The following is a 22,631-nucleotide window of genomic DNA, read 5'->3' as shown; positions in this document are numbered from 1 at the left end:
ACAGGAAAGCAGCAACCATAACACTACCCAGCTGCTAGGTTTACACACTCACGGCACTACAGCACAGCTCTCTAATATATAACCTAGCCTCACATGATCCTAAGGGATCCGAAGCTGCGACTTAAGATGCAGGAAAGCACATACAAATAAAGTGACAAGACTTTCTATCTCACGAGGTTTTCCATCAAGCCTGCTAATAAGCAATGCTGAATTTCACAGAAGATTTATAGAGAATTCTTTTATAGTCTTCTTGTGCAGATTTTTGGTAACGATTCACTGTGAAACTATCCTGCAGTTCATGTGTTTCCTTAAGGGGTTTGCATTTGTTTATCTTGCTGTGTAAAATTCCTACAAATGGCCTCAGTGTGGTAGCACTTACCTAAAGGAAAGAGGCAGCATTTGAATACATTGTGCAGAACTGTATGTATTTTCTCACCTAAAGATAGATTTCTTGATATAATTACGGGGGTATGAAAACAGAGGGAGGGAGCTCATGAAAATCAGAGATGTGCTCCCTGAATGACTGTATCTGTGGAAAACACACTGTTTCCTGGCTAAGTGCCTGTGTAAACACCCTTTGCCATCCTGCTCGTAATTTCTCACGGACAGTGAAACAAGTGTGATATTTTTTTTGAAAACACCTTTCTTTTGATAGTGTACACTGTAACATGTTTTCAGCATATTTAATAGATGATATATATTCATTCTCATGCATTCATTAATAGGCAGGGCCGTGAGAACTGTTCCCTGTGTGTTTTGAAATAATGTACACAGAATGTTTTCACATGCAATTTGAAAATAATTAAATGAACTGGAATTTTTTTCTTATGTTCTCCACAGTTTGCTACTGATGGTCTATACAATTGTTAGCACTGCACAGAAATAAAAAAAGCTGTAACAGAGAGTCAGTAAAACAGGATTCAGAACTAAAGGACAGTATCCCTTTCCAACACATCTTCTTACATCTCCTCTTCAGACCTTCCCATGTTAACTTCCTTTTTCTCTGCCTGCATTGTGATTTGTTTCTTCTTTATTTTTCTAAACTCTACTGACAGGATGTTGAATCTTCAAACACTAAAATCTGCTTTCTTTTCTTTTTTGGCCGCATATAATGCAAACAGAGAAATGTGAAGTAGAGTTTTGAAAGGAAAAAGCAAAAGGAGAGGATAAGACTAAGGAATTATCAGCCTTTATGCTGGGCTGCCATGCTCCTATCTGGTTCATGGTATTCAAGCAAATGATATGCAGTATCATGGACTAGCTGCATGTGAGATAGGACAAGTGAAGAACAGTAAAATAGTTGAAAGATACTGTACTATTTAGATAGATAGAGGGAAAGAAAAGACTTTCTACAAAAGATAGTCTATGAGAAAGAGTTGGCCATAAAAGGCAGAAAGGAAGAAGTTGAGGAAAGATATTTGACAGACCTAACCAATCCATATTTGTTGCTATGCAGAACATTGAGGCTGACCTATGGCAGTAAAATGTGATTTTGATAGTAGGGTAAATGTCTATGACAGACAGAACAAGAAAAACTTGGTTGCAGATAAGAATCCTTTCTTATATGAAAAAATAAACTATCTGTGGGAGCTAAAATACAAGCCCCAGCAAGCCTTACTGCAGTGCTTTGGCATAATTGCTCCCTCCGCTGACCCCACTCCTCTGCGATGGGTTCCTGTTCTTGCAGCAGTTGTCAGAACTCACATGTGCCTTGGCTGCTTCAGTCAAAAGTCACAATTGCCCACCCAGCAAAGGCTGGCTTACACTCAGGCACCAGCCCCCGGGTCTCACCAGCTCTGATGCAAGAACCCTTCTGCTCTGCCACTGCTCTTCCCAGCGCTGTCATTTACACAACAGCAAAGGTTGCCACATTCTCACATACAGCCATCCCAAACCAGTGCAGCTCCCCTACAAAAGTAATACTCTATTTAACAATATTTCATTAAGACAAACTGTGTTCTGTAATATTTACTTGAGAATGAGATGAAAGAAGGCTGGTTTTGGTTAGAATATCAGGCTGTAAGCATTCCTAAAGGAACAAATTTTAAAAGACTTCATTTTATGTGTTACGGGAATGGATAGAAACAAGAAAACTTGTTCAACTTCTAAGAAGTTATATTAAGAAGAAGGTATATAAAGGCCTGTTCGTGAGTTTAGCAGAGGGTTCCAATTTAAGCTTGTTGAGAATATAAGCTTATAAAGAAGCTGCTTCCAAACTTCAGGGATTTTAAAGAATTTATAGGGAGTGAATGGCTGAAAGAAAATGCTGTCCATTAAGTAAGAGAGATTATATTTCCAGAAGTCAGTGTAAGATGTTTTCACACTTTAATGATGACATTTTAAACCAATCTGAAATTTTCTGTAGACACAAATATTTCAGGTATTTTTTCTTGCATTACAACTATAAAATATTTAATGCAATGTTTCTTAACTTCTCAATTTCAGCGTACACACTTATGGATGTTATTCTTTTCAATTTCACAAAGTAATAAGACTTACCAGCATCTATGTGTATTCCTCAGGATTGCCTGCATGGCAATCTGAGATCTGTTTTAAGGAGGGAGTCTCTATATACCAAGTTAATAAAACAATGTATGATAAAATCTTGTAGAAGGGGACAGAGAACATGGTTTCTCACCACTCTCTGAATCAGGTCATTGAGCTATCTCAGCAACTCTGTCAGTTCCTCTTAACAGCTCTGATACATTTAATCCATAATTTTTCACCATGTCACAAAGCTCCTGTTGGTTTCCTTTCCTTAAATCCCTTTTGTAGAAGTCACCCTTTACTCCAAGATATCATCAAAAGCATATTCCTTGAATTTTACTTGAGAATGTACAGACAGTACTTCTGTTTGTGAATTACTCAGTTTCCTACTAACTCAGTACATGTTTTTGCAGACATAGAGTGTATCTAGCTAAAAGTAAAATAGCAAAACTGGACATTTGCTGAAGAAACTGTCTTGCTCAAAAAGTCAGCTTGAGTCAGCACAGGGTATGTTTCAGGTAGGGCATAAGTAGATTATTTTTCACACAGCTTGTTACCATTCTGGCTAAAATTTCAATGTGCTGTACTAGGACAGTATAAGCGATTTGATACTCCAAAACTTCAGGCCTGAAATGATTAGAAGCAGGTATGTGGCATAAAGCTGCACCCCGTTTATACATATATATGCCACATAACTGCTTTTAGTCATTTAGATCTATCTTCTGGTGAGAAAACTAAGTTCCCTTGATGTGAGTGTTTACTTCTTGATGATTTCTTTATAAATCTCTAATGTATTTTTAGGTGTATCTCTGACTCGGTTCAAACTTTTAAATGTGAAAAGGTATGATTTTTCTGTTATTACTATTCCTGATTTAATATGCTTGGTCTCATTTAGATAAATATCCACCAGTAACAGCATTAATTTTTCCCCTCATGGTTGGAAATCTCCAAAGAACAGGAATTTCTAGGGTAAGTCTAGCCAGGGCCACCAAGACGATCAGGCAGCTGGAACATATGATGGATGAGGGGAGGCTGCTAGAATATGATGTGTTCAACGTTATGAAGAAAAGGCTCCGGGGCATCTTACTGCTGCCTTTGGGTACCTAATGGGAGAGTACAGAGAAGACAGAGCCAGGGTATTTTAGAGGTGTCCAGTGATAGGACTAGAGGCAACAGACACCTCTTGGTACATGGGGAAATTTGATTAGATACAAGAAAAACTTCTACCCATGAGGGTGATCAAGCAGGTGGGATGAGATTGCCAAGAGAGGTTGTGGCATCTCCTTCCTCAGAGAAAGTGAAATCCCAAATGGACTTGGTCCTGTGTAACTGCTCTAACTGGACTTGCTTTGAGCAGGTATCAGACTAGATAGGCTCGAGAGGTCCCTTCCAACTTGTTATCCTGTGAGTGTGTGACATGTCACGGAGTGTTTGAGATGTTTATCTAATGGCTACAGTAGAGACAAGTAAAACTAATATGATTTTCATTTATGAAAAAGAGAGAGAGAGATATTGATTTCTAGAAATCTCAACTCCGGTAGCAAAACAGCTACAGCTAAGTATCACTGCCTGCAGTTGTAGAGGATTTCTAATTGTTCATCCCACAGGAGGCTTGCTAATAGTTTGAGGAAAAAACTTTATTCTCTGAAAAACCTCCATTCGATTCAATGGGTATGAGCTTTTGAGGAAGATCTTTGATCTGGTTAGGAAATTGCACTAAATATGATGGTAGACTGGCATCTAGCAGGAAATTTTGCATAATTTTAAAGGGTTTGTATAAACATATTGAACTTCCAGATATTTTGAAAGATGTGTATTAAGAGTTTTAAGATTACAAGTGTATATACCTAATACAATATTTGAATTAGCAGATTATAAAATTACTTTTGTCATAAACTACCTATAAGAAGAAATTGAGAATTTTTTTTCTGTCACAAACCATGTTTTAAATAGGCTTCAAAAATTACTTTTAGCTGCAGCTGCCTCCCACATTCATCTGCCGCCAAAACACCTTTTAGAAATGAGTTTCCTAATGCATTTCAAAATGTCCAGATTTTCTAGTTAATAACTTAGTAATTTTTTCTTTTGAGAATTTAAGCAAGTGAAATATATTTGTGCAGTTATGTCATGTTTATTGTCTTCTCAAAAGAGACATAGCAAATGATTTCTTATTCTTTTTCTGTTTGCCCTGAGCTGGTGGTACAGTGCATGTTTGAAAAGCCTATTAGAAAAATCTCTCCTTGTTCCCACAAGCCTAGCAAAGAATAATGAAAAGGAATCATCTGACTTTCTTGTAGAATAATTCAAGAAAGATACCATTTGCAGACTCTGAAGTCAGCAGTATTACAAGGACTAAGTTACTAGCAAGAGCTAATATAGATCTTTGCTGGATGTGAGGCAGACAAGAAAAAAATTATTTTTTTTTATTAGATAAAAGTCAAGGATAGCTTTGTACTAGAGGTCTTCAATGCCAAACTCACTGACCCAAATAGGAAAAATCTGCATACGCTGAATGAGACAATCAAAAAAGCAACCTAAGCACAGAAAGTTAAGAATGTTTTCTCATATTTTTCGATATTTCATGTCTATGCTGACATTAATTTTTTTAGAAAGTCAAGTTAATTACAAGCTTGTGTCAATCCTGTATACTCTACAGTGTTGCATATGGGGAAAACATCATAATAAGATCTACATATGTGTAGATTGTTGATAGCTAAAGTCCTATGTAATAAAGCTCTATGCTCTCTACCCAAACAGCGTGTTCTACAGGGTCTTCACAGTTTGTGTACTCAGCCTGTGTACTTAACACTGCATATGAGGCCAGATAAAGAGAACAAGAAGTTGAATATTTTTATTACACTGTTTTGAAAATAGTGCTTCAAGAGAACTCCCATTAGTCCATCCTTTGTAAAAGAGATACTCCAGGAAACATCTGCATAGCACAGCACCAGCATTAACAGAAGTCAAAGTTAAATGGAAAGGAACATGACAAAAACAAAAACAAGTAGCTATATTTAAAATCTGCAGGAAAGTTCAACTTGCTTTTAAAAGAAAACTTTGAATCTCAGCAAATGCAAATCACTTTAAGACAATCAGTTACTTTAGATACTTCCTACTAAAGGAGGCAATAGAGATGATCTACTTAAGGGAAAGTGTTGACACATTTAGACGCAAATGCTTCCTCAAATAACTGCAAACTGTACTACAGATTGCAACCCACCTACAAAGCTGTATGCCAAAATTGGAAAAAAAATCACAGCATTTCTACAAGATCCAAGGAAAAAGATTGTGAGAAGTAAGCCTGGCATAAGTAAGTCTGACTAAGAACATGCTAAACAGGAGGAACATTGTCACCCTCAAAATGAAAACAGAATATTAGAGTGAAATAAGAAATAGTAAATAAAATATCCACTTTACAGGCAACTGGGAAGGATCTCCCATGTACAAGGACTTGAAAGTGCTGATACTAGTGCAACAAAAGTAGGCTCAAACACATGACTTGAAAAGAAACTCCTGTCACAGCTCAAGAACAAGCTATAAAAGAATGAAAAACATGTGGATAGATGCAAAGAAAGATAAAAATATTTCATACTGATTTTTATAATATTTAGTAGAATTTGAGATATTTTTCTTGATTTTTCAGTGTTGTGCTCAAGAAGAGCCAATTGTTACAATAATTATTTCATTACCTACTGGTCAAATCAAGGCCCACAATACAACATTGTAAAATGGAGGAGGTAGTAAAACTTAATAACAATTATGAATTTATTGAGAGTGTGGAATTTAGCCTTTGGTCATACTTGTTCTTCTCCTGTATTTAATCAGTTGCCCAAGCTAACAAGTCTTTTCAACCCACCAAAACATACCCATTATTTGCTGTCAGGGACTGATACCAAGAAAAGATACTTGCCAACAGATTTGAATAATGAAGAAAGGTGGCAAAGGGTTAGGGCCAGGATTTTCCAAAATTATTATTTATTCTGGATGCCTTATTTGAGAGATCCGAGAAACAGAAACATAGCACTTTCCAAAGCACAGTTGTTTAAGTGGTATTGTGTTGAACAGTTAAATATACAGTTCGGTTTAGAAAATATTGTCTAAATTTCCTCTTTTCCCTTAAGGTTTACTGTGGACCACATGACTTCCAGAGGTCCCTTTCAACCTCATCCAGTCTGTGATTCTCACCCTATCCAACACTAACAAGGAAAAAGGTACTGTAAATGTGCTGCCAGTTTGCAGCATCCATCTTTTCAATCTGCAGGTATGTGGTACAGCTGTGACACAGCTCTTCTGCAGACTCACTTCCCTTCTGCCGAAGCAGTGACTCAATCTCTGCCAGCTGATAGGAGAGTTGAAACGATGTGTGCTGGGGGCAGTTTTCCTCAGCCCCTTCCCTGGCTACTTATAAAGTCTACAGACTTTCTTGATGTAGCACATGTATAAACTCATGGAATTTTTATGAAGAGAAATTATTACAGACTACTACCCTTATAGAAAACCTACCCCTGATGAAGAGTGATGCTCCCAACTATCAAGAAGGATTAGCAGAGCCAGAAAAAGGCAATCTGTAATTTTGCATGTACAAATGGTGCTTTACATACTTTTACATGTAAAGTAGAAAGATAAGAGGTGCATTTTGAGCTTCTAAGAGCCCATTTCTAAGAAAGCTTTTTTACGAGTGGATTAAACAAACAACTTTTGACTTAAAATAACTTTAAATATACTCAAGATGAAAAAATCCATATGAAATTTCAAACTTAATATTTACTTTTGAGAGATAAAATTGCATTTCTAGGAAATGTTTTGTTCTGCATTTCTCAGAAACAGGTGTTTTACTTTATGACTTGCTCTGGTTTTGATTTTTACTAATTAATTTGTAGTCTACAGAGATACTAACTTGAATTTAATCATTTAAGGGCATTCTTTGCCTGGTTGGTTAGGTCTATGCTTTTAAATCCTGCCAGGTATCTAAATAAATTATGATTTTATTGATTTTTGTTGAAGGGAAATATCACTTAGACCTATCTATGACCTAAAATTGGAAAAACTATTCAAAACATAAAAATCTTTTCTATGCAAAATCAAAACGATTGAACACAGGACTAATATCTGTATTTCTAATAGAAAAATCTTTAACTGGATTTCAAAAAAGAAAAAGAAGACATGAGGGGAAAATATTTTTTTACAATCTGTTTCCTACTGCCAATAACTATGGTTATTTCCAACTGAGAATACAGTATAAAAAGACATTATGACATACATGCTGTTACTAATCAATGGGAAACTCGGATATAAACATGACATGCACCATTTACGTCTTTAAGATTGACAACATACTAATCAATCTGTCACTTCATGGATAGTCAATATAAGCTATATAGATTAAAACTAATGTTCACAATGTTACTGCATTCTAAGCAAGATCCAAAATTTAAAAAGAATGGGATTTTGACAGTCAAGCTATGTTATTAATAGTATAAAGCTGTTTCAAGTCACTGTGTGATAATACTATGATGTAACCATATAGCTACTGTAAAAAATGTAAGGACAGTCTCTCGAGGAACTGAGGAGGTAGTAAAAGCCATCATCAGTAACCCAAATTCAGTTCAGGAGTGATACAGTGACATAGTCTCTCTTCTTTTTGGTCAGAGGGTTCAATAAAATTATTCTATATTATTCTAATCTAATCAATTTTATATGTGTAGATGATTTAAATATATTGCATGCAGTATTCTAAATCCTTTGTCACAAAAGATTTCAAGCAAGTAGCTTTATTCATTTGAATCTCTCACTAGTTACTGCCTGTTTCAGCATAACTTCTAGCATTAATCTACTAAATATAGGCTGTCTTCCGTAAGAACTCAGTGTCTTGAAAGTTCATATCTTTAAGCTACAACACTTCTTTCTCAGACTTAATATTTCTTATTACAAACATTACCACAAGTTTGACCTGCTTAATGTAGTTTGTATAAGATGTCTTGTTGCCTCTAGTGACCTCTAAAATAAACCAAATAAAAACAACCCTCCCTGGCATTAGTAGTTAATAAGAACCCATAAAAGAAATGTGTTGACATCACTAAACACTCCATATAACATGCCACATCTTTGTAGTGTGAGAGGACAGCAAGCTTTTGTTTTCAGTATAACTGATTTAATATTTTATATGTTGTTTTCTGGAAACTGCACAAAGTACTTGGAAAAATGTCTTGTCTCTTAGAAATGCAGGAAACATTCCTTTCCCCCTATTAACTCCAAGTAGCACACCTCCTAGAAACAAGTGCAAAGCTGAATCCAAATCTATCTACTGTCGAGTCAAAAAGGGTCTGTCAGTTTTGGGGTTTTGTTTTATTTTGTTTTTGTTTGGAGCTTTGTTGCTTTGCTTATTCTTGAAATATCCTACTAGTTCAAGTACTCCAGAACAAATTATTTTCATTCTCCTCTTACTGGCCCTTAATTATTTTTTGCAAGAGTATTTTCTATACAGTTTGAGGTAAGGCAACCCTTTCTATTGTAAGAAAACAGATCTGAACATGCATGCATGAATTAACTTGTTAGTTCCACACTGCAATAACCTTGAACACTAGGTAGACAGCTATGATCTATAGTTTGTCTTCATTACCGCTCACGTAAAATGTTTCACAGAAAAAAAGAAAAAAAACTAACAAAGCAATTGGAAATTTAGCTATATACCATGAAATACAAACTGTTGTATGCTTTAATTCTATTTTACTGAGAGGTGACATTCTCCTTTTTGATAGTAATGTTTCCAATTTACAAAAGCAGTTATTACAAATAGAAACTGAAGTAAATGCAAGTAATGCAATGCAGTAAATGCCTGCATAGTTTCTTTATTAGATGCCATCAACTTAACTCTCCACTGCTTCCTATGTGAATTGGCATAGAACTTTTACTAATCATCTGAATCAAAAGTGAAAACAATTACCTGCACAACATGACTGTGAAAATGTGGTGTTGAGAGCTATGGAGATATTAAAAACAACACTATTTATAGTTTTTATGTAAATCTATAATGGGCTGTATCACAGAAAAGCATATTCTTACCTTTTTCTGCTATAGTGTCATAGAATAATTCTGGTTGGAAGGGATCTCAGGAGTTCTCTAGCCCAACCTCCCAATTAACACAGGGCCAGGTACAAGGTCAGATCTTCTTTCATCTTGAAAACCTCTAGGATGGAGACATCAGAATACTTCTGGGAAACATGTTCCAATGCTTGACTGTCCTAATAGTAAAAAAGTCCTTCTTATAACTGGTCTGAACCTCTCCTGTTTCAATTTATGCCCACTGCCTGCTATCTTTCCTCCTCCTACCATGCTCTGTGAAGGTCCTAGCTCAGTCTTCTTGATGACCTTCCTATAGGCACTGGGAGGCTGCTGAAACTGTCTCTTCTCCAGGCTGAACAAGCCCTGTTCCCTCAGCCCTTCCCTCAGCAAGTGCTTCAGGCCCCAACCACCTTGGTGACCCTCTGCTGAACTCACTTAAATTTATCAAGATCTTTCTTGTGCTGTTGGGGTGGGGATGGGCAAACTTGGCAGTATTCCATATGTGGTCTAATGAGTGCTAAGTAAAAGGTGACTACTACTTCCCTAGTAAATAGTAGAATGGTAGATGCATCTTGCATTTATTACATGTTACAACTGTCTCAAAACAAGCATTGATTCTTAGCATATGATGACATACATTCTATAAACGTAAAAGGATCATGATAGTTATGTTCATGTAGAAAATACTGGAGTTTTCTGTTTATTCATTGATAATAACAACCCTTATATATCCACCAATTATTATGGATATTAAAGAGTGTGGAAAGGATCTGGCATACCCTCAACAAAACCTAGTATTTAGATTTGACACTTGTCAGTATAGGTCTGTATCATATGCTATCTCAAAGCCTTGACAGAATAAGGACTTATGCCCAAGGTCAATCTTCTCTGGTAACTTTTTGAATGTGACTCTTGTTCACTGTCTCTTTAAAAGTTAAAAAATGCTGCCTTTAATTTCAAGAGAGGGAGGCCCTTGAGGCAGTTGTATGTCTGTGCATTGTGGAATGTAATGATTAGAACGTGTGGCCATGCATCTCCTCTGAATCATTGACATCAGAGGTTACAGAGCTCTTCGATTATTCATGGGAAAATGACCTGCCTTGGGGCAGGTGTTTGAGAGGTTTGAGGCAGTCACTTCAAGTCTTTCTCCTTAATGACTTATATAACTTCCAGTTACACATATTGATTCAAACACAGAAACATACTCAAGTTCACACCAGCTGGCTTGTTGTATCTACAAGTTTGGAAACAGGCATTCTGGTATAGCATCTGCTTTACCTTTAGCTTAACATACGGATGTTAATCTAAAGGTAATTCTTTTACAAGTAAGGCAAGTAAGTTTGAGGCTGTTACTGTTGGGGTTTTGTAGCATAATAATCCGTCAACCTTTATTCAACCTTCAGTTTCCCTCCCAGTTGTCATCAGTTTTCCTACCAATGTTCCCAGATGTTTGATCTCTCCTTGTGATGCCATAAGCCTACAAGGGACAGAATACTTTTAAAAATTGTATGATTATAAGCATCACAGTCAAAGCTCATCTGAAAAAGTGCTGTAAACCAATATCCTTGTCAGCAAACTGTCCACCAGCATCCTAACACCATATTTTTGGTCATGTCACCTGAAAAAGCACAAAATAACTCAATTTTTTCTTTGACAAAAAGCCATACAGATCCACATCACAATATTATTGTTTTTCAGCCTGGCTCTAGCTGTTGTCAGCTGCCAAGATGCCTTGAGGCTGCACTTTTACTCCGTGATGCTAGCCCAGAATATAAAAATCACAAAACCATGTTTAAACCATTCAAGTTGTATCCTTCTCATGCAAAAAATTTTGGTTCTCTCATGTTTGCAATTTTTAGAATAGACAAGTTCAGCAGCTATATTTTGGTGTGTAAGTAATTTTTAATAAATATTTTCATGTTTTCTGGGGAAAAAACATAGATGTTGTACATATGAGTACTGCATCAGAAGATGAAAACTGGAGAACTGGTAGTAAAATATAGTATGTTTTATCTTCATATATATTTATCAATAATAAAAAAGGTACTAAACAACATAGAGATCAAATTTGCAAGTGACAGTAAATTTCAGGGAGAAAGGAATAACATGAAACCTCCAGCACAGATTACTGAATATAACATACAATATTCTGAGGCAAAGCCTATTCATGACAGATTCCCAAAGGAGGAGAGAAATACAGCCCACTGAAAGAGAAACAGAAGAACAGAACCCAACAAATTAAATCTGATTATTTAGCATAATATGGTTGAAAAATCCATTTATGTGCTAGGACAGGGATGTGATGGAGAATAGTATCTCTTGTTTTAGTGTAGATTTCAAAAGTGTAGTTTCATCAATAGCCTTATTTGATCCAGTCCCACATCTCTTAACCTTGAACATGAATTTTGCTGTGATTTGTGCCATACCAAATATCAATGATGTGAGAGGATTTTCTCTAGGTGTAGAACAACTGTAGACAAGCAGTCCTTAAGACAAAAAGTTTAACTTCATTTTAAGTTTTCAGCTTAGATTTGGGTGTTTGAGTGAGATGCAGATAGTCTATCCTGCATGTCTGGAAGACAGCAACTCAATACTGCTGTATTAGTCAGCAGAAATTTCTGGTGCTTCTGTGATAATGTCAGGTAGCACTGTTTCCTAAAAGGTCCATTGATGAACTGTAGAAATAGATGCAGAACAGAAATACCCATCACTGATGGTTATATGTGTACTGATGAGATTTGATAATGGAAGGTAGACCTTTTCTCTTTGATTAAGGAAAATACTTGCAGCTGCATACATTAACTGTAGAAATTCTTGACATAGCAAAGACAGCTCTCTTGTAATAAATTAAATCATATTGCAAATACACTTCCAGAGAGCTGTTCTAGAATAAATTAAGCCTAGCAAGCCTCCTGAAATTAAACTTCTGATGAAATAAATTGGTAATATCTCACTAATATAGTTTAGCATATGTCACAAATAAGAGAGATGCTTTTGGTTGATTATGTCAATTTAAAAGGATGTTTACATAAAATTGTTCTGAGGTCTCAATTTTAACATCAGGGATCATAAGGTACTTTTACTTTGCTTTAGAACACATTTTAAGGTGCTTGACACAGTTGGAGTGACAGTGTTTGACATTCTGGCTTAATGAGTTTTCTAAATTAAGTTACCGATAATACCTCTCGTTGGTGAGTGGCTGATGGCTCTACACTTTCTTTATAGAGTGAATGTTTAGGTATACTAGATGCTATCAGCATTTTAATGTAAAATACAATTGTCTTTAAAGAACAAAGTCTGTAATTGTGGTGGTGTTAATGTGGAATTAATGATCACAGGAGAAAATATACCTACCAAATTCCACTGCTTTAAAATACAAGATTCAGCTAACCATTGAAACATACAGAAAAGGCTTTGACATGCAATTGCTTCTTAATCACTGTTAGCGGTCGATTTTTTTCTTTAATGCTTTATTTCATAATTTTATGTTTCATGTTAATGAAAATGTTATGGGACAAACCAGTGGGAAAAGAAAGGCTATTTGCCTCTCCTTACTTAATAACTCCTTGCTGATCCATGTAGGTATTTTTTCCCTCTGAAATTGCTTTCTGTATGCTGGAACACACCTCATTGTTCTTCTGCCTGACACAGTCTAATCATTCTGACTTGCAGACCTCTCACTTACATAATAGCAAGTACATGCCACAGAAAAGCCATTACTGTATTACTAGGATGTATAGTCCTCTTGTAAATAATACATATTTTATCTTCTAAAGGAAACAATACCGAAATTCTAAAAATTTGTTGTGTGATTCACATCATTTATATATTAGGATCTCTAATCACATTCTTTCACAGACTTGGTAAAGACCAAGAATCTTTAATAAAAAGGTGAAGATTACTCTGTCTGTTGTTTCATACCAATATAAGAATTATTTTCTTTCTGCAATAACCTGCAAAATTACAGTTGCCTTTTCACTTAGCTCTAAAGTGGAGAATTCTTTAACTTAAATATCTTATTTTTGTCAATATTTCATTAACACCGCACAAAACTTTTTATACAACTGTTGATATTATTTTTTCAGTTTTCTTTTACTTTTTAGGCTTTATAATTATATGCTTCTAATACATTCTTATGAAGCATTAAATGTTGAAGAAAATTGTTAACTCTTCCTTGGTTTTTTTATTTTATTCCAGGAGTATCAATTAAGGCCTAGTGAAGGAAACCTTGTTTAAAACTCAAAATAATAAATACAGCTAATAATCAAATTGATGACCAGAGTGCATTTTAAATTCTTTGGCAGTATTCTTATAATCAGTACTGAATTGGGGTGAATCCAAGATCTTCAGCATTTCTGGAAGTAAAGTTCAATTCATGTAAGTCTCATTCTTACAATAGTTTACATCTGAAAATGGAGACAAATTCACTTGCACAGAGAGACATCTAGTTTACATTTAAGGTTGTAAATGTATACAGTCTATATTTGTTAACTTAATGTATCTATTGCAGCAATCCAAAAGTTTTATACAAAACTGAAAAATAAGAAATCCTTTTTATAACAAAGACTATATCTTTTTTATTACAAAATCTACTCATGAAGTCTGTTGAGTACCTCTTAATGATTTGATGTAATGTGTTGCATATCATCTCTCCATTCTGAACATCCTTCCTTCCTTTAGAAACAAATGAGTTTTTCCCCCCAATACCTTGACAGGTAGTTTATTTCAGACACTAAGCCATTGTAAGTACATAATGCTTCTTGCCTTTTACTTGTACTGTGTTGTGTGATGGTAGATTCTCTGATGTTATTTTCAACTGCATGAAGATTTCAGACTTTAATAAAGTACTTAAAGATGTATAGCTGAGCTTTGTATAGATGGCAATGACACATTTTCTTACCCAGTCCAATTTTAGATATTTAAAATTCTGATCTATTCTTTTGGCTCAGATTTTTGGATTACAGTTGAACTCAATGATCTTAAGGGTCTTTTCCAACCTAAATGATTCTATGATTAATTGAATTAATTTAATTCATTGAGAGTACAGAAGAATTATAATTCTCTGACAATCTGTAATTGCTAAATATATTTTTGTATTTTGTGTGCATTGCACACATTCTGCAATTAATAACATATTGTAAGTATCTGAACAATATTTTTCTTCCTCCTTCAGTAAAGAAAGTATAAAGTCAAAACACTGCCTCTGAGGCTCACATCCTTCAGGAAAAACTGCAGCTTCCCAATACTTTCTGGTTCCCTCTTGGTAAGTAAGATTCTTTGATCTGTATCCGACTTGCTCTGGCCATCCATTACTAACTAGACTGACTCTTTAGCATGACTCCAGGTTTGTCCTTTTGGCTTTTATTACGTGTCTGAGTTTGACATTAGCCAGTTCTCCTGCCCCCTCAGCATGCTGAGGCCTTGCTGCTGGAGTCTGCCAGGCCCCTGCAGCTTGCAGCAGCTGGCTGGACAAAGGTAGGGCTGGGAAACGCTGACTGGCAGAGGCTTCTCCTTCATTTATCTGCATCTTTTCAGCCTGTTTGAGAGAGTCCGAGCAGCTGAGGAACAGCCGCTGGTGCGGCTGGGCCTGGGGGGGCCCTGCAGGGACAGGCCCGAGCCATGGCACACTCAGCAGGGAAGGGCCTGCAGAGCCCCATGGCGCTGGGGAAGGGGGGAGCTCTGTGGGGAGCCTGGGAGAAGCAACAGAAAGAGAAACCTGGCAGGGAGAGTGAAAGGGATAATACAGATTTTTTTCAGTCCCCAAAATAACTACAATAGTTGGAGTACAAAGCAGGGCAGGAGGGAAGGCCCTGCTGTGCAGTAACCCTGCGGAGAAGGAGAAGTAACTCTTCAGCACTTGGGTCAGCATGGGCTCCTGTCACAGGAGTTGTTCACAGGCACACAATCAGAAAGGATTTTAGGCTTTTCACCATTAAGAGCATTCCCTATCAGGAGTCCAAATGTGGTTGAAAAGCAGCAGCCCTGTTAGTTTTTTGCCCTTCATTGCAGCAGGTAACAGCCCCACTCCCCCTCCACAGGGAGCAAAGAAAAGAGGCTTCTCCAATCCTGCAAAAACATTTATCTATACCAGCCATCATGCATTGCCAGCATGTAGTTAACTCATTAAGCTAGATGCACAAATCAGCTTTTGCAAGACTGAGAGTTAAACCACGAAAGAGCTGCACCCTTAGCTATACATGTTAGTAGAAACTCCATGAAGGCTTTATTGTAGGAGATTGTCTCCTGAAAACCGAACTGCAAGCTTATTGCCAGGCTATTTTTGAGCAGGACAAAGAAGTATATATTTAGTACAAATACAGTATTTGAATTCTCAGCATGTAGCAACTAATAGTTTTACTTGGTGCTACTATGATATCTAAGGATAGGTTTTACTTTGTGTCACCATTCTTATAGCTGTTTGCAGAACTGTTGAGATGTTATTCACAAGTGATACTGATATAGGGCAGCAGAATATAAAAGTAAAGAGGGAATGAAGCAAAACTAACAGGTCTGTCCTACTCTTTACAAACTTTAATTAGTGTTCATCAAGTGCTGCTGATACTCAGCCCAGCCCAGGTTTTGTGAATTAGCACATAACACCCATGGAGAGCTTTGCAGTGCAGGACATATCCCAGCTGAGTCTCTCAGATGGAGGGACGTGGATTTGAACGACAAAATTCAGAGACTTTTCAACCCATTGGACACAGTTTGTATGACCTGAAGCCATCACCATGTAAATGGTCTCTGCCTAGTGGGAATGAGACACATTAGAAATGCTGCATGGACCCTCCCTGGGGGGTTGTGAGACACAGATTTAAAACTGTTTCAGTCCAAAGATTAAAAAAAAACATGCTTGGAAAACAGAAATTAGAAAGGAATATCAGATTCTTTGTTGAAACCTGTTTAAAATACTTTGTTAGCAGTGTAAAATGGATCAGAGCTGCGATCTCAATTTTTAATGAGAACCTGAAATGGGAAGATCTCAGGCACCTAGTCCAGGTCAGTGCAAAATTGTCCTTTATGTTCTCTTTAGCAAGCTTCAAAGTAATTGAAATAGATCATCCATTTCCCTGCAGGAGAGACAGCACTGAAGTAACATTCTCTATCAACAGGCTAGCTTTCTTTAACTGCAAACTAACAGTGCTGAATTCCATAGCATGATTAAAGCCCTCTTTTTTTTTTTTTTTGGCTCAAGGCAGTCTATTTTATTTTTTATTTTCTCTATCTTCCTCATTTTCCTCAAAGTCAGTTTTGATACTTCTTCCTACATTATTTACCCCTAGGCTGAACGCCCATTTCCCACCTCTTCAATTTAGCAGAGGACTATGAACAGAACTATGTGGAAATTCCTGTGTTGTGTTATGTAATCCACACAGTTTCATTAATAGCATAACTAATATAAGTAGTTCCATTTTGAGTTTGAGACAGTCTCCTGAATTGCTTGTTTTTAAAGGAAATAAAGATAATAAAAAATCTTTTTTAAAAAGTCCTTAGTCAGGAAATTATATGGTCCACCAGTATAGTCATTAAGTTTGGTCCATTATTTTTCAGTCCTGTCAAAAACCGATTAGGTTTCAGCAGGTTCTCCCCAACCCATAAATCTTGCCAGACCTCTTATTTCTTAATTATGTGGCACGGACTGTCAGTTTGCAGATGTTGTACAGTAATTTAAAATGTCAGGGATACACAGTTTCACATAATTATTTGTGCTACTGAAGCTGTGTTACAAAACTGTAAGTCTCAGACTTGCATTGTTGGCTAGTTTACGGTACAGCTCTCATTACTTACACACAGTTGTGAAAACATTTCTGGATGGAGGGAAATAAGCTTACCATGCGTTCATCAACTACAGACTACATTTTGCTCAGTTTTGTCATAAAAGTAAAGGTAACAAGATACTTCCTATATTTTCTGTTATTTTTAAGTATTTGGGGTAGTTTTCAATTTCTCACTTGTCTCCTTGTGTATAAAACCAGGTCTGTGCGTTTGTGCAGCTACAGATAAGAAAAGAAATCAGTTCCTAATAAGCAAAAGCAAACTGTCTAAAAAACCTGGGATTTTTCGCCATATTGATCTAAAAGTTACAATGCACTGGGTATTTTTTAAGTATCTTTGATCTAAAGCTCTAATAACCTCTTCAGAAATCTTTTTATGATTTCTTAGAAAAGTAATATGCTATTGTCTTTGCTTTACAATATATAAATTACCTTTATGCTCTCTGTGACTCTTTTCTCATTAAAACAGGGACCAGAGAGCAGATTGCCTCAGTAATTAATCTGGCCTGACTGTATATGTGTATCATCCAGGAAGGAAGTACGTTGGGACAGATAATGTACTGGCTATACCAAAAAGTGTCCATGTTCCCAAGCCACATTTACATGCCAAAGCCAATCCTTCTCCATTCTATTTCACTGGGTGACCAATACTGAGCAGAAGAAAATCTCGAAAGTAAGTAATGCTGTATTTCTGTCTCATTAGTATGCTTTGGTCATGGCATTGGGTAGGGTGACTTTAGTGGAAGGGGTTTGGGGTAGAGGATATTTGATACTAGAAATGAACTAGAACAGATTAGTGCAACTGTTAAGCTACTCAAATTTTACTCTTAAAATAAGGTACTCAAAGAATTTTACATAGCTTTTCTTTGACTAATGTATGTTTGCCTAATATACTTTAGTATTTCAGAAAAACTTGTTGCCAGTAAATTCATCTGGGTAAATATCTCCCTTTATAAAAATCACATTTTTTTAGTCAAATGGAAGAATGTCATGCAAGCTTGTCAGACTGTGTATGTGCTTTCGTAGATGGCTGATGCCAATATGAAACACAATTCTGTAAACACCCTGACTTAAAGTCAACCTTAACCATGAGAGAGCAGAAGCTCAAAAGCTTTGTATGCTTTCATTAACTATTCAGATGATTCAGGTGGGTAACCAACTACATTAAGGATAGCTGTAGTGGTTCTGAGATGTATTTTCACTGCCTTATGATCAGGACCACAAAAGTAAAGTAGCTATTATTTTGTGCTTGTATTGAAAAAATAAATAGATCTACTTTCTTGTTAAACTTGTTACATGGCTTCTCAAAAGTTAGAAGATATTTGTTTCCTCTGGCAAATGTGCCTTTCTGCAGTATACTGTGTATAATTTATGTGTATTTGTAAAAAAAAAAAAAAAAAAAAAAAATTGATCTACAATGTCTGTGAGACATTGGCAGCTGATTGCATCAGTAATGGGAGAATTTTCTAAAATGCCACAGTTTTAGTTCTGTTATGGGATAGGATGGAGTTTATTTTATTTGAAAAGCTGTGAATGAAACTGCTAAAATTTCTACTCTACTGATCTTTTTTCTGGAATTAATTATGACATGGCAGGAACATTTTTGCTTGAACTCCAGAATATATTCTGGGAGGTTTTAAGTAATTTCTTCTTTCATCTGAATCTATAAAGCCCTCACATGCTCAAAAATTTTCAGGAACCAGTGAACTTGTGGACACCACTATGTCATTAGAGTTTATAAGGATTTAAGATTTTTCCTAAAGTATTAAAGACAGGATCATTTCTTAAAATTACTGCAGAGGAAATAATATGAGTCTTAAACAGTCTTCTTTTGTATTGCTTGTGTGTGTGGAGCAATATCCTTGAACTTTTCTCTAAAGATTCAAATGTGTTGCCATAATCTCTTAACAATAAACACCTTTGCAGGTGCGCAGACATATAATCATAGGAAGTACAAATAAGACCCCTCTGTAAAGCATACTACAACAGAGAATCAGGGAGGTTTATGATTTAAGTAGTTTAAAAGACTTTTTTTATAGCTGATGAAGGAGATTCAGTTTGTTTTAGGAAAGTACATACAATAATAATGCATGCACTTAGTGCAGAAAGAGATTAAACAAAGCAATTATTCTGCTTTTAGTCAATGTTTGTATAATAAACCACCTAGAATAAGGTATTTCACCAAGGTATTTGTGAAAGGTATTCACCAAATATTTTGTGGCAGGTAATCTGATTTATATTTTATGTATGAATCAAACCAGATGTGCTGTGTTTTATGATTTTTGTCCCCATTACGCTGCTTTTGCAGCAAACAGATCTCAGCAATCCAAAATTTTTGGAGAAAACTTTATATACCACAACATGAAATTGTTAAAGGCAACTTCCTCATCCTTGGTAGGATTTCACCATTCATAGTGACTAAATTGAATTTACATGTAGTCCATTACATGACTTTGGTATAGTGATGTTATCTGCAGAGAAACACTCTAGTGATACAGAACCATCATGTTCTGACAGAGAAAAATAGGCAAGAGAAATGCTGGATACAGAATCGGTATATTCTTGCTTTTGAGAAGCCTTCTGAATTAAGTAGAGCACACTTTTTGCAGACTTGTCATCACATTCATTTTGATTTGTGCTGTTCTTTTCAGAGAACACAAAATGCCTCCTTATTACAACTAAGACATGATACTGGCCTGGGCTGCAGGATTCTCTAACTGCTGAACAGTGCAAAGGTGCTCCAAAGGCATTTCATTTCTAGCATGAAAAAGAAAGATGTGCAAGGCAGATCACGTGTATTGAAATTCTGGTCTGCTGATGCCTTGCCAGTTGATGTAGGGATTATTGCATTTGCTTGACAGTGAACAGTTTGAGAAAATCCATAGGATTTTGAAGATGATGAAGATCTTTCTTATCTGAAGTGCCAGTGATTGTTAAACTGCATCTCTTATTTTTAGCTGATTCCAAGTGTGGGCCCTTTTTGAAGACCAAGTGGAAAGAGATTGGCATTAAGAAAAAAGCCTTTATGTACTGCATCTCCTGTCATTCTTTCTCTGTATAGGGTTTTTGAGTTGTTGCAGATGGGTTTTTTTTCATTATGATGCAGTTTAAATATATATTATCTGTTTTGAGAATTTAGAGCTGGGAGATGGAAACCCAAATTCAGATGGTTTAACAGTTGGAACATAATGCTAGAATTGTGCCATCACTGCAGTTTGTGAATGACATTCAAATCCTATTACAAATTTAACTCATTACTGCCCTACTTTCTGTATTAATAAAACCTATTTGATAGGTTTGGAGTTTTTTCACACTTCCTTAAATTCCATAAAATTAAGGCAACCATTTCTACTGTTTTTCCAGAACTTTCAGGAAACTGAAAAATTAGTTATTTGGAAATTTCTGGTTTGAGGTCTAGTAAGGTTGGCAGGTGACTGCACAGCATGGTGAATAAAGGCGCTTTGCAAAGCCATAGTAAAAGAACTGCCTTTTAAACTCTGCTACCTGCCTAAGAAATGGCATTCATATCTTCTACATGCTTGAATAGAAGTATATAAACATTGTATGCTTGATTTTTAAGTCAGGCAAATTCATAGGGGAAATATAGCATTTTAATATAGGAGAAGCCAATACCGCGGTCAGAAGAGCTGGAGTAATAGCAGTGGAAGTAAATGACCAAGAAAGGGCTCCATTCTTTTATGTGGGATGGATTTTTTTGAGTGGAATATGGCTTTTTTTTAATAAGAGCTTAGAGATTTTTTGGAAAAGACCTTGCTTTGAGATCAGCTTTTAAACTTGAGCTCCAAAATTTGGCAGCAGGCAGAAAGGTTGCCACGGCAACCCATTATCTAACACTGTATTACTGAACCTCCTGCCAGTTCATCCACAGTTGAATGCTGAAGGCAACCTTAGAGGGTATTATGTGTTCTGTCCTGAAACAGTTCAGCAGGCCCTTCCAAAAATAGACTGTGATTTGAGAATACGAACAGTGATCTGGGAAGAAAAAAAAAAAAAAAAAAAAAGAAGATTTCCCTTTATAAAGGTGAATTAAAACACTCTATCTTGATAGTTTTCATCATCTCACTGAACTATTGGGTGCTTTATATTGAATGGAGGCAATTCACAGACAGATATTTAGACACTTAGAAGGGTGATTATGCATTTTGTTCTAGAATAGCCTCTGAATTTAGGATGCTGTCATCTTCATTTCTTCTGCATTGAGAGTAATCTGGATGAGTCTGAGAAGTGCTGTCCTTAAGGAAGTGCAGTCCAGACTGGAACCCAGTTACAAAACAGTTGTCCTCAGACCAGGTGCAGATCTTCAGTTCGGAGCAAAAGGAGGTCTGTAGGGTGGCTTCAGAGAAATCAGGCTAATTACAGCCTGCCTTCCCAAATCTTCCTATGGCTAAGACCAACACTATCTGATTCATCAGATGGAGGGGATAATTTGTTCAGCATTGAGAAATAATAGCAGTAGTAGTCCCACTGTAGTATAAAACTAGCACAGACTCCAGAGTAACACAGCGATACTGGCCTCAGCAGCCTGTGTGATCTTAATCTCTTCTCGCAGCAGGAGATGCAGATTGCCCAGCAGACCAGCCCCAGAGCTGCACTCACCTCTCAGGGTGCCAGGTGGGGAGGGAAGAGACATTTTGGCTACAGCTTTACTACTGCTCCTGGGTTATGTTTATAAAATCTAGCCAGCTGGTTTCAGTGAAGTATCCTCAGTCCAGACAATTTTCAGCATCTACAGTCCTCAGTATCATATGTTCTTTCTTACATTTTTTCACAAATAAGCACAGTGCTGGTCACCTACAAAAACCTAAAAAATACAGAATTAATTACATCACTTATGCTCATATCCTCAGGTTTCAAAATCTCAAGGACTGTTTTCTGCATGTATGTTTGTTATTGTTCTGGAAATATTTATACCTATTTTGGTGTTCCACTTTCCAGATTTCTGTGTGACGTGGTTGTTAGCCCAAATACCTTACTGCTCTGCATCTCTCTATGACTGCTTCCTAAACTGTTTCTTCTTTTTGAAATACTTGTACTGTGATACACTTGTCAAAATGTGCACAGAAAATAAGCCCCAACTAGAAATGACTGTCAAATAATGCAAAACTGACAGTTTCATTCAAATTAATGATGACTGGTATGATTTGCCACAAGCATCAAGGCTTCCAATAATATTTTCTTGCTAGCAGCAAGAAAAAACAATATTTTTTTGTTTGGATGGGGTTTTTTTCCACTCGGTGGTATGAAATGAACAAGGTTCAATTCATATTTACACAAATTCTTTTGTTA

At 36.3% G+C, this 22,631-nt stretch overlaps 1 protein-coding gene across 3 annotated transcripts in view; it reads right to left on the bottom strand.

Moving 5' to 3' along the window:
• KLHL4 (kelch like family member 4) overlaps window positions 1-22,631 on the bottom strand; it is a 100,008-nt gene that overhangs the window by 45,203 nt on the left and 32,174 nt on the right. The window lies entirely within an intron of this gene.

This window comes from Strix uralensis, chromosome 13, assembly GCF_047716275.1.
Source record: "Strix uralensis isolate ZFMK-TIS-50842 chromosome 13, bStrUra1, whole genome shotgun sequence".
Lineage (NCBI taxonomy): Eukaryota > Metazoa > Chordata > Aves > Strigiformes > Strigidae > Strix > Strix uralensis.
The sequence above is the reverse complement of the archived record's forward strand: the minus strand, read 5'-3'. Positions and strand labels throughout refer to the sequence as shown.